The following is a 12,196-nucleotide window of genomic DNA, read 5'->3' on the forward strand; positions in this document are numbered from 1 at the left end:
TGGTTATCAAGCTGCTGGGTTTCCCAAGTTGTTCGGTGCTTACTGCTCAAGCCGGCTAGCTAACTAAACAGACGGTTCTGCAGTGCATCGCAAACAGAAGGCTCATAATAGTCAATCACAGCACTGGACTGGCCAAGGGCAGGAATTTGTTAGTTCGTCCATCACTCCAGTGAAAGTGACTAATCTATAGTTTCTAGACACACACCCGCCTCTAAGCCCGAAATCTAAACCCAAAGGTGCCAAAACGAGAGAGAGCAATTTGAGAAATTGAGAGCGAAAACTTGACAATGACAAGTGACTATTGCTGGTGGACAATTTAATGCGTTCAAATAAATGTTTTACATGTTTGAATCACTTTCTTTGCTTCTAGTTCTGTATGTACTGTTTAAGACATTTTTCTTTATGATCTGTGACAATGATGTTCGCTCACTCAGTCACACTTGCAAGCTCTTAAGTTTAATTTGTGCTCTCAACTGGCCTCTGCACTCGTGGAACCAGTCCTCTGCTCGCTCAAACACATTTCTTCTCTCTCGACTCAGTTTTTGCTCGCTTTCGACGTTTGAATTGGATTTGACACCACAGTTTCGGGTCTTACTCAAACCTGGCTGCATGGGTTACATAACAGCCTGGATATACTTTGAACTGTTTATGCGAAGTCAGTGGTATAGAAGAATAAGAAGGCCTAATCAAGACGGGGGAATAAACAGACTTTTATGGGAAAATGACATATGGGGAAATGACTTATAAGATTATCCAGCTCTTCTTCTTAATGAGACCTTTAATGTTGCTTTGCTTGGACTTGGAGAAGAAGTAGGACTCTCAATAATAAGGACTGGATTCAATCCGTATTGCGGAATTATCGCGGAAGCGCCGCGTAAAAATCTAAAGGTAATTTTAGATTGAGCTAACATATGCAGCGTTTACCGTGAATACAGTCTCCGCAAACGTGGGAACATTGCCTTTAAATTTCAATCGAGCTATCTTCCGTGATACGGCTTGAATCCATCACCTAATCTCCAAGCACCGATTGCATAATGCTGCAATCCCACTAGAATGGCTGAGACATGAATATAACAAGACAACTCCTTTGAAAAAGTCCCAACTGAGAGGAGAGAAAATCCTGAAAATCACATCAATTGGCTGTGTAGTGAAGCTAACTTTCTTCAAATTGCCATGAAGCAGTTTCCTCTGAAGTTGTCTAGGACGTCAGACAGAGACTAGTGGGAGAGTACTGCGACTGATTTTGATCGCATCACAAGATCGATTATTTTCTACAGCCACCACCACAGTGGGATGAGAAAAACTTTCAAACAAAGCCCTCCCAGTGCTGCCATGCCAGGAACACATCTGACACATGCATCGTTGTAATTCATTGTCAGTGACAAAAACCAGCAACACAGAAAGAGACAGCAAGAACAAGAACAAGCTACAGACAGACATCTTGTCTTCAGATCATTAAAAGCTGATAAGAAAGGGTTTTATTGTGCCAACTTTAGTGGCAGTGCAATTATGAGGAGCTTCCAGACAGATAAGGTTGGCAGGCTGTGACTGCAGTACATACAGGCGGGCGTGCTGACAGCCATATCACGTGTAGCATCAAGACTTCTATCTCTCTCCCTCTCTCTCTCTCTCTGTCTATCTGAATGCCAGCTCAATTTCCCCCTTCCCTTCTCCCCTGTAATACCCTTGGCGACCGACGTCATTATGCAAAAACGCACATAATAATATAACTGTCATCATCGCATCTGTCCTTGATCTCTCTCTTCCTCTCTCTCTCGTTCTCTCTCCTTCCCCTTTCTTTCTCCTTCTCTCTCTCCCTCTTTCTGTCTCCCTCCCCTCAGTTCCTAGCTCGTCCTTGTCGCCCTCAACGACCGAGTCGACCGCATCCCTCCTGCTACCTGCTGCCGTGCCAAACTTCCTGCATTCCTACCATAGCGCTGGGCCGGTCATGCAGAACGCCTCCCAGCCGGGGCACACAAATTATTTCCTAACGTGTTCGGAAGAGTTATTCATAAACAACATGGCACAAACTGCAGGCCCCTGCTTTTCAGGGGGAGGAGGTTGTAAAAGGGTTCACAAAGTAAGGAAATCAACAGGAAATAGATTAGAGTGGAACTGTGGTGTGTCGTTCTTATGTGTGTCATTCTTGTGCGTGTGTGTGTGTGTGCTTATGTTAGCCTCGCTGCGTTTCATTGGCTTGTTGTGTGTACCGTAAGCAGGGCCTCCCATAATAACTGTGTGTTCCACAGCTTTGTTTTTGTTTGATGAAAATGTCTGACAGCTGAGACAGAAGCTTAGACAGACGCAGGGTGGAAGGTCATCAGGTGTGTGTGTGTGTGTGTGTGTGCGTGCGCGTGTGTGACAAACGCAGGGTAGCATGCAGGTCATCAAGTAATGATGCTGTCTCCTCTGTCAACAAGAACATCCACAATACAGTGATCCAATTACACCATTAAACGCATTTACATGTTCTGTAGATAACTGTTTGATGCATGGACAGCAGAATACTCAATCACTTTCCCATACATTTCGAGGTATGTATTCAGATATTTGTTTATGTGAAAAAGACAAGTACTTGAATATTTAAATGTATTTGGAAATACACCGTGGCAGCAACAGCCCTGGTTACCTGGTTAGAGGTGCTGGCTGTGGCAGCAACAGCCCTGGTTACCTGGTTAGACGAGTTGGCTGTGGCAGCAACAGCCCTGGTTACCTGGTTAGAGGAACTGGCTGTGGCAGCAACAGCCCTGGTTACCCTGGTTAGACGAGTTGGCTGTGGCATCAACAGCCCTGGTTACCCTGGTTCCCTGACCTACAGACTGGTGGTTTGTCCAGGTGTCTGACGGATAGAGTTGTGTTGTACAGAGTAGTGTTGGTATCTGGGAAAGTATTTGCATGTATTTGAAAATACTCAAATACACTCACTCAGATACACTCCCATGCATTTAACCCATGTATTTTAAAATAGTATTTGAAATACTTTCAAATAGTAGGCTATTTATAGGAAATTCCAATAGAAGTAGTTGATTCGGGCCACATTATATGAAAATACTCAAATACACAGAACTTTTAAGTATTTAAATAACATATTCAAATACACATGTATTTGAACCCAGGACTGATGGACTGTTGTTGAATCTGAATCCATGTCTGGCTCCATATAGGTTACGAGCTGTGCTGTTGTGTGTTTAAAATGTATTGTTCTATTAAAATGCTGAAAGAAGGTTCCTTCTATGGTTTTTCTACTAGGAAATGTGCTCAATGTTCACAGTGACCTCTTTGTCTTGTCATAGCATGGTATAAAATGTCATTTCCTTTCCTCTAGTAGGCCTACTTATATTAAATCAGCAGAAGGAGTGTAGAATAAATAGTGTCTGCTTTCAGAACACACTTGAACATTCCTCACTGTGTTCATTCACATGTCAGCAAATTCCCATCTTCAGAAGAGCAACCTGAACATTCATCACTCACAGTGTGCGGTATAGTTGAAATACAGCTATTGCTATTGCAGTCCATTTACAGCAGAACAAACCCAAATTTTAAGTGCCGGCTTTATTAACATTTTAAACTATAAAGCTGGAATGGCTGCCGCGTTCCTCCATGTATCATTCTGTTTCCTTGGGGGTTGTCAGCCAGGAGTGAGTCTCAGCACGCAGAACGGCATGGAAACAAATCCCCTTCAGAATTATTTCTCAACATAACTACTGTAGCTCCTCACTGATCTCCCAGGGAAACCTGGCAGCCATAAAAAAAATAGAACAGAAGATGTAATAAATAAAATAATATCTTGCCTAGTGAATGAATCATATTAATAAAGCCCAGCAAGTGGCTCACCAGAGATAGATCAGCTGATTGCCAGCTTACAAGCTCTACAATGCGTTGCTCTCCTGGTTCTCTCTCCCTCCATTTCCGTTCTTCTCTTTCACTCCTTATCTCTCCCCCCTCTCTCTACTTCTGCCTTCCATTGTTTTACGATTCCTTCTGTCATGTTTAAGGCTTGTCTAAATTTCAAAATCACATTTACAGTGCCGCTATCGACAGAGAGGTGGACCTTTAGACGTATCTGTTTGATCTGTGTCCACCTGACTGCCTGCCGCAGTGCCAGAGCTACAGCAAGGAGAAACGAAAGTACAGTTGAAGGCGGAAGTTTACATACACCTTAGCCAAATACATTTAAACTCAGTTTTTCACAATTCCTGACATTTAATCCTAGTAAAAATTCCCTGTTTTAGGTCAGTTAGGATCACCACTTTATTTTAAGAATGTGAAATGTCAGAATAATAGTAGAGAGGATTATTTATTTCAGCTTTTATTTCTTTCATCACATTCCCAGTGGGTCAGAAGTTTACATACACTCAATTAGTATTTGGTAGCATTGCCTTGTTTAACTTGGGACAAACGTTTCGGGTAGCCTTCCACAAGCTTCCCACAAGAAGTTGGGTGAATTTTGGCCCATTCCTCCTGACAGAGCTGGTGTAACTGAGTCAGGTTTATAGGCCTCCTTGCTCGCACACGCCTTTTCAGTTCTGCCCACAAATGTTCTATAGGATTGAGGTCAGGGCTTTGTGATGGCCACTCCAATACCTTGACTTTGTTGTCCTTCAGACATTTTGCCACAACTTTGGAAGTATGCTTGGTGTCATTGTCCATTTGGAAGAACCATTTGCATTTTTTTTTCTTATAAGTGTGGGATTTATTTAAGAGACTCTTTGAAGAGGTATGGTTTCAGACATTTTCGGAAGATGGACAGGGAGTCCTCTGTCCTGACGTCAGGGGGAACCTCGTTCCACCATTGGGGTGCCAGGACAGAGAACAGCTTCGACTGGGCTGAGCGGGAGGTGGCAGCCGAACCCCCATAGGGGTAGGAGGGCCAAGAGAGCAGAGGTTGCAGAACGGAGTGCTCGGGTTGGGGTGTAGGGTTTGAGCATAGCCTGAAGGTAGGGAGGAACATCAATGCCAATATGTTTTTATGTAGATAACATTAGCATACCGCCCAATGTTAAATCTATGGGAATGCTAACTGCCATTAAACATTGGCATGGAAACAATGTTTTAATATTTTCAATAATTTTCCTCACCAGTAAATGACCATAACGTTCTAATTCTGGGCACGCTATTTAATAGTTTTGACAAATACAATTTATATAACGACACCACCAGCTGTGTGTCAATGTGCCCAAAGTTGAAAGACAACTGCAACAAATAGGCTACTATCATTAACTGGACTTCTAATTTCTCTGTATATTTCTATCTACACTAGGGATGGTCCTACTGTACTGTAAGTATTTCAATACTGGGTGTCTGTGTGTTAAAGGAATGTCAGACCAACACCCAATTCGAGCTGGGAGAGATCATTCATCTGGGGGCTTGGGGTTTCACCTACCGCACTGTACACGGCAGAACAGACAGAACAGGTAGAGGGCAGAACACACATGGATCCCCTACCAAATCAAGTTGTGAAATTAGCTGGGTCCATGTCTTCTACAAAGGATATGAAAGGTTGCCAGATATTATAAAATGTAAATGCAGATCCCCTAACGGAGTAGTGTATTTTCTCTAGCTTGAGATGTTGCATAACTTCCTTTATCCAATGGTCAAATCAAATCAAATCAAATTTTATTTGTCACATACACGTGTTTAGCAGATGTTATAGCGGGTGTAGCGAAATGCTTGTGCTTGTAGCTCCGACAGTGTAGTAATATCTAACAATTTCACAACTTACACAATACACACAAAACTAGTAAGGAATGGGATTTAAGAATATATACATAAATGGACAAGCAATGACAGAGCGGCATGGACTAAGATACAGTAGAATATTATAGAATAGAATGTAGTATATACATATGAGATGAGTAGTGCAAGATATGTAAACATTATTAAAGTGACTAGTGTTCCATTTCTTAAAGTGACCTGTGATTTCAATAGGCAGCAGCAGCCTCTAATGTGCTAGTGATGGCTATTTAACAGTCTGATGGCCTTGAGATTGAAGCTGTTTTTCATTCTCTCGGTCCCAGCTTTGATGCACCTGTACTGACCTCGCCTTCTGGACGATAGCGGGGTGAACAGGCAGTGGCTCGGGTGGTTGATGTCCTTGATGATCTTTTTGGCCTCCCGGTGACATCGGGTGCTGTATGTGTCTTGGAGGGCGGATAGTTTGCCCCCGGTAATGCGTTTGGCAGGCCGCTCCACTCTCTGGAGAGCCCTGCGGTTGTGGGCGGTGCAGTTGCCGTACCAGACGGTGATACAGCCCGACAGGATGCTCTCAATTGTGCATCTGTAAAAGTTTGTGAGGGTTTTAGGTGCTAAGCCAAATTTCTTCAGCCTCCTGAGGTTGAAGAGGCTCTGTTGCGCCTTCTTCACCAAACTGTCTGCGTGGACCATTTCAGTTTGTCAGTGATGTGTACGCCAAGGAACTTGAAGCTTTCCACCTTCTCCACTGCAGTCCCGTCGATGTGGATAGGGGGATGCACCCCTCTGCTGTTTCCTGAAGTCCACAATCATCTCCTTTGTTTTGTTGATGTTGAGTGAGAGGTTATTTTCCTGGCACCACACTACCAGAGCCCTCACCTTCTCCCTGTAGGAGGAAACCGATCCTTCCACTTAAATAGTATAAGACGTCTAGCTAGAAGAGTAGTAAATGCAAGCATGTTGCCCATAGAATTGTTTAGAGGGGCCTCCTGTGGAGCCACTCCGAATAATGCAATAAAGGCAGAATGTTCTATAGGTCTCTCCAGTATCTCCAGAAGCATACTCTGCCAAGTTTAATCTGAGTTGTTCACCTAAATCCTCTTCCCATTGGTTCTTAAGAGAGTTCAGGGAATCCAGATTGTGCAAGTTTAATAACGTATAGATCAAGCGTATGCCCCGTTTGCCATAAGGGTTCACTTTAAACATTGAATCTAGAAGGGAGGTAGGTGGACGTGATGAGAAGTGACTAGAGTATGAAGATACAAAACTACGCCATTGCAGGTATCTAAAGAAATGGGATCTAGGAATATTGAACTTTTGTACTAACTGTTCAAAAGATGCAAAATCCATATCAATGTACAAGTCGTTCAGCGAGGAGATCCCTTTTCCAGACCAGATGTGAAATGCCCAGTCTAATAATGATGGAGAGAATGTTTGGTTCTTTAATAATTGGGCAGAAGTTGAAAATTCACTGAGACCAAATGATCGCCTGAACTAATTTTTAGAAAATGTTTCACAATAGGGTTTTTAGTGTATTTGGAAACTAGGCTCAGTTAATGCAAGTTTTGAGCAGAGTAAAGCAGCTAAGGAGGTGGGGCCACAGGATGAGATCTCCAAGGTCAACCATTTCGGGCCTGTAACATCAGGGATTTCTGTAATCCAATATAGAATGATTCTTATATTAGCTGCCCAGTAATAATATTGAAAGTTCGGAAGTGCTAGACCACCCTGGGGACGAGATCTCTGCAATACGATCTTACGTATCCAAGGGTTTTTCTTGTTCCAGATAAAAGCAGATATCAGTTTATCTATGGAGATTTTTAAAAAATGATTTTGTCAGAAAGATAGGAATACATTGAAAAAAGTATAAAAACGTAGGTAATAAATTAATTTTAACAGTGTATCAAGGGAGGGAAATTGGCTTTATAGAGATCTTTGAAATTGTGTGTGACCCAAATTCCCAAATATTTCAATTTCTGTGTAGTCACTCTGAAGGGCACATGGCTAAAGTAAGTTTGCATGGCAGAAGGATTAATAGGCATCAATTCACTTTTTTGTAGATTAACCTTATACCCGGATATTTTACCAAATGTCTTTAGTAGAACCTGGATCTCTGGAAGACCAGTTAGAGGGTCAGACATATATAATAGCATGTCATCCGCATAGAGTGAAACTTTATGCTCTAAGCCCCCTCTTCGAATACCTTTGATAGTGGTATTATTACGTATTGCTATGGCTAAAGGCTAAATTGCGATGGCAAACAGCTGAAGGGATAGAGGACGACCCTGTCTTGTCCCACGTTGAAGTTGGAAATAGGATGAAGTGATAACAATATATCTGGAGTGTCAGATGAAGAGGGATTATAAAGTATATTATAGGGATTATAATGTATATTATAAAGACGTCTGATGTTTGTCACGCCCTGGCTCTGGGGACACTTGTATGTTGAGCCAGGGTGTGAGTTTCCTTTGGGTATTCTAGTTTTTTGTATATCTATGTTGGCCAGGGTGGCTCCCAATCAGAGACGGCTGTAGCTCGTTGTCTCTGATTGGGAGTCATACTTAGGTAGCCGTTAGGCATTCATTGATTGTGGTTTCTTGTTCCGTGTTGGTTCGTGTATGTAACCAGGGACGTCACGTTTTCGTTTTGTTGTTTTGTTCGTGTGTTCATTCAAATTAAATAAAATGTTCGCATTCCACGCTGCGCCTTGGTCCTCCTCTGTTCCCGATGAGCGTGACAGAAGAAACCACCAAGACTGGACCAAGCAGCAAGTCCAGGAGCCATCGCCTGGGAGATCTCTAGCGGATCTCCTTCGCCTCCTCGACTGGGTCAAGCCATGTGAGGAGGAGAGGGGCTTGACGTGGAAGCAGAAGGGCAAAAGGCTGGCAAAAAGTATGGAGACCTGGTCCACGGGTAGGAGTGAAGCCCATAAAATGTTTAGGGAGGGGCTAACGCCGTGGACGACGGGGCAGCAGGAGACCGCGACAGAGCGGCCCAGCGGGTTGGCAGAGGAGGCCGCCAGGTTACGGGGGCCACTGGTCGAAGAGGGGAAGGAAGGTGTAGAGGCACGGCGAGAGGTACTGGGGTGTGTTACCAGTCCGGTCCGGCCCGTTCCAGATCCCTGCGTAGGGCCAGTGGTGTGTGTCCCCAGTACGGTCCGGCCAGTTCCTGCTCCCCGCACCAGGCCAATGGTGCGAGTCTCCAGCCCGGCCCGGCCTGTTCCTGCTCCACGCACCAAGCCTACGATGCGCGTCACCAGCCCTGCCCGTCCGGCTCCTGCTCCCCGCACCAAGCCTATGGTGCGCTTCGCCAGCTCGGCCCGGCCTGTTCCTGCTCCCCGCACCAAGTCAGTGGTGTGCTTCGTCAGCCCGGCTCGGCCCGTTCCTGCTCCCCGCACCAAGTCAGTGGTGCGCTTCGTCAGCCCGGCTCGGCCCGTTCCTGCTCCCCGCACCAAGTCAGTGATGCGCTTCGTCAGCCCGGCTCGGCCCGTTCCTGCTCCCCGCACCAAGTCAGTGGTGCGTTTCGTCAGCCCGGTCCGGCCCGCTCCTGCTCCCCGCACCAAGTCAGGGGTGCGTTTCGTCAGCCCGGCTCGGCCCGTTCCTGCTCCCCACACCAATCCAGTGGTGTGCGTCGTCAGTCCGGCACAGCCCGTGCCTGTTCCACTGGTGCCTGGTTCAGCACCGGTCAGCTGCTTCACGCCGGACCAGGGGTACTTTGGGGGGTTGGAGAGGGAGTGGGGATCAGGCCCGGAGCCGGATCCGCCGCCAAGGTGGAGTGCCCACCCGGTCCCTCCCCTGTGGTGTTTGGTTGGCGCGGCCAGTACCCCCCCCTTTAGGGGGGGGGGGTACTGTCACGCCCTGGCTCTGGGGACACTTGTATGTTGAGCCAGGGTGTGAGTTTCCTTTGGGTATTCTAGTTTTTTGTATATCTATGTTGGCCAGGGTGGCTCCCAATCAGAGACGGCTGTAGCTCGTTGTCTCTGATTGGGAGTCATACTTAGGTAGCCGTTAGGCATTCATTGATTGTGGTTTCTTGTTCCGTGTTGGTTCGTGTATGTAACCAGGGACGTCACGTTTTCGTTTTGTTGTTTTGTTCGTGTGTTCATTCAAATTAAATAAAATGTTCGCATTCCACGCTGCGCCTTGGTCCTCCTCTGTTCCCGACGAGCGTGACAATGTTGAAAAAAGAATGACGATTTTTTATGAAACCAGTTTTATCTGTAGAGATAATGGAGGGAAGGACTGACTCAAAACGGCAGGCAATAATCTTAGAAAGTATCTTTACATAGCAATTCAGTAACGAAATTGGCCTATATGAACCACACTCAATCCTTTTTTTGCTTGTCTCATTGTTGAGGGTAAAGAGTTTGAGGAGAATGATTCCTCAAATACGGAGAGCAAGAGAGAAGATAGTTGATCTAAGAATTTTTTAAAGAAATCCATCGGGTCCAGGAGATTTACCACACTGTATAGATTTAATTGGCAACCCAATCTCTTCTACAGAGAACTGTTCTTCTAATTCAGCAGCTATCTCAGGTTCAACTGTAGGAATATCTAAGTTCTCAAAGAAGGTGTCGAGTAAGGTAGCATTACCAGCGGATTTCGAAGTGTATAATTGTTAGTAAAAGTTATGAAAGCATGAATTGACCTCTAAATGATCAATACATTTATTACCCAGCTCGTCAGTTATCTCAGGTATGGTTTGATTTGCAGTTCTCTGACACAGCTGGTGTGCTAGCATTTTCCCTGATTTCTCTCCATGTTCATCATTTTTGTATTTTGTAATTCGATTTTCAGCTCTGTCTGAAGTGTCAAACGTTGTTTTAGTAAATCTGCGGATGAAGAGTGTGAATATGCCATATCCAAATCCAAGATTTTATTTGTAAGTTCCCCTAGGTGTTGAATATTGCACTTCCTTAATCTTGCGCTGTACAAGATAATTTGGCCCCTTAGATAAGCCTCCATTGATTCCCATACTGTTGAGACATTCCAGGGGTTTGATTAAGCTCGAGAAATAGCTCAATTTGAGATTATATAAAGGCAACAAAGGTTTCTTCTGCTAGCAGTAGGGAGTTAAGCCGCCAAGGGCGATAATTAGGCTGTGTATTTGGTATAAGTAGTTTCATAGTAAAAGGAGAATGATCCTAAATAACTATAGCTTGGTAACCACACTCTGTGATGAGTGGCAGAAATCTCCTTTTACTATGAAAATCTATTGTCTAAGTAGTAGTCTATACGTGAGAAGGTCTTATGAACTGGTGAGAAAAAATAATACTCCCTAGCTGTGGGATTGCGGAAACGCCATGCATCAGATATGCCATATGTCTTAAGAAATAGCTGAATTGTGGATACTGTCCTTGATGAAGATGATACCTTAGGAGAGCTACAATCCAGATTGGGCGACAGTACACAATTCATATCACCACCTAGTATTAGGTGGTGTGTGTCCATATTTGGTCATCGAGAAAAGACATCTGTGAAGAGTGAACTGTTATCCCAATTTGGTGCATAAACGTTAGTCAGGATAACAGGTGTATTATACAGTCTTCCTACTACAATAATGAAACGGCCTGCTGAGTCTGCCTCTACACTTGACATTGCGAACGATATGTTTTTACTAATTAAAATGGCTGCTCCTCTAGTTTTAGAATGAACATTGGAATGATATGATTGACCGATCCACCCTCCCTTTAAACGAGTGGTCGAAAGTGCGGAGATGTGTCTCCTGAAGAAAGGCGATATCTACTTTAAGGTGATTTAAATGAGAAATAACCATTTTACGTTTCACTGGGTGATTTAAAGATTTAACATTCCAGCTAGCAAAAGTGACCGAGCAACCAGCTGTCCCTCTCATGATATTAGGCCTAGCCATGTAAAGTCAGGTGGGAAAAGGATATATGCCAGATTACAATAACAACTGATCCATTAAATTTTTTCTACAAATAGCAAATAAAAAACCCAAAAGTTGAAGAAAACATAAACAAACAATACTCTGAAGTCTGGTGTGAAAAAGAAAACCCACCCTGGTCACCTAATAGAACAAGGTAACCGCTAATCCCCACACAAAGATATCCACACATAATGTGCTTGTAGTGAAGAACACTAAACCTATCAAGTAGAGAGCCCTGCTGAAATAGTGAAGGATTTAAAACAAGTTGCACATAATAAATAAATAAGAAATACTTATTGACAACTCAAAACGAGGCTGTTTTAAAAGAAAGTATAAAACATTTTATAAATCACATCTTACAGCAATACCACTAAGTTAGCAGCAACGTCTTTAAAGAAATTACGTAACCTAATAATAGAACTGTGCTTTATCTACCCTGGATATGGGTACCATCGATAAATAGAAATGAGCAGCTTTATGGTAATAAAATAAAACATTAAAACAAAAGGAGAATTGACTCATCAGAACTAAGGCACTAACGTTACCTAATAATAACAATATCAACTGATACCACTGGCAACGCTATACAATATCTACAAAAGGGCGACTGAGTCTG

The 12,196-nt window shown here is 43.8% G+C and overlaps 1 protein-coding gene across 1 annotated transcript in view; it reads right to left on the reverse strand.

Moving 5' to 3' along the window:
• The window catches only part of LOC121544755 (cysteine-rich motor neuron 1 protein-like), a 153,238-nt gene that overhangs the window by 104,589 nt on the left and 36,453 nt on the right, over nt 1–12,196 (reverse strand). The window lies entirely within an intron of this gene.

Source organism: Coregonus clupeaformis, chromosome 29 (assembly GCF_020615455.1).
Source record: "Coregonus clupeaformis isolate EN_2021a chromosome 29, ASM2061545v1, whole genome shotgun sequence".
Taxonomy (NCBI): Eukaryota; Metazoa; Chordata; class Actinopteri; order Salmoniformes; family Salmonidae; genus Coregonus; species Coregonus clupeaformis.